The sequence below is a fragment of the Octopus bimaculoides genome, chromosome 11, assembly GCF_046866305.1.
Source record: "Octopus bimaculoides isolate indiv1 chromosome 11, ASM4686630v1, whole genome shotgun sequence".
In the NCBI taxonomy this organism is placed as follows: Eukaryota; Metazoa; Mollusca; class Cephalopoda; order Octopoda; family Octopodidae; genus Octopus; species Octopus bimaculoides.
This window is the reverse complement of record NC_142938.1, coordinates 8883089-8884347: the sequence shown is the minus strand read 5'-3', so window position 1 is coordinate 8884347 and position 1259 is coordinate 8883089. Positions and strand designations below refer to the sequence as shown.

General features: G+C 33.6%; 1 protein-coding gene across 6 annotated transcripts in view; it reads left to right on the top strand.

Moving 5' to 3' along the window:
* LOC106880006 (uncharacterized) overlaps window positions 1-739 on the top strand; it is a 46068-nt gene extending 45329 nt beyond the window's left edge. For all 6 annotated transcript variants that reach the window (XM_052971487.2, XM_052971485.2, XM_052971486.2 and 3 more), the window contains exon 6: window positions 1-739. This exon is cut by the window's left edge and continues 254 nt beyond it. The gene's annotated coding sequence lies outside the window, so the exon portion shown is untranslated.
* Window positions 740-1259: the final 520 nt, after the last annotated feature.

Genomic DNA, 1259 nt, shown 5'->3' with positions numbered 1-1259 from the left:
GGGTTTGAGTGATAGGAGGCACAAAGTGAAGCACTTGGTCCCACAGCTGTGGCTTTGATTGATATCATGGAATTGCTTCACTTTTGTCATTATCAATATCCTTAGTAAATGCTTGAAATTAGCAACTTTCTGTTTTTCTTAACAAAAATAATATATATATATACATATATATATATATATATATATACACATATGCATGTATCTATGCATATATGTATATATATATATTATAAATTATAATGTAATATAATACACACACACACACACACACACACACACACACACACACAAATGCATGCATACATATACATACTATGTTTACTTGTGTCTTAAGCTTCCCTATTTTGTTCTTGATTTTGACTGAAAAAAACTTGGCTGCAACTTATGTGCAAGATAAAGCTAACTCTTTCAATATTTACATCAAGTTAACACTAAATTAGATGTATGGCTTATACACAAGTAAATACAATGTATCTATCTCTCTGTTTATCTATCTCACACACAACACACACACACGTGTGTTTGTCTGTTAAGAAATCGTTAATCTAAAGTGTACCTTAACTTTGATACATCTATGTTCAGTGCTCTAAATCTATTACATGACAGAGTTTGTTCAATATTTTGTCTTTATCAAAGATTCATTTCAAGCAATTTTTTTATTATCAAAACACATTGTTTTCAAGGCATGTCAAGATTCTGTTCTTACATAAAATTTAAAAATAAAATCACTGAAACTACAGCATTGTCATTGTCATTTTTATCATCATCATCATTATCATCATCATTTTAACGTCCCTTTTCCAAGTTTGCTGAGGTGAATTTTCAATGGACAGATGCCCCTCGTGTGTAGTTCTCCCTCTATTTCCTCAAAAAGTAGTCTTCTAACCTTTGCAGCTAGCATCACATCTTTTCAATTTGGTCTTTAATGGCACCCTGCTTTGTGACAATTCTTCATGTACTGTTCGTTTCCCCTCCCTAGGTGGGTTGTGAACCGAGGCTCAGAGAGTCCACACCAACTCTCATATATACACAATTGGATGGCCATTGATTCTCATGGGTTCATCCAACCTTTGACAGGTTTTGTTTCTCATCCCCAGGGTGCCCAAACATCGCCCTCTTCATCAAACAAGCTTGATGAGGGTTACTGGTTTAGTTGCCAACAACCTCATTATTATTATTATTATTATTATTATTATTATTTCTTTATTACCCACAAGGGGCTAAATATAGAGGGGACAAACAAAGACAGACAAGGAGAT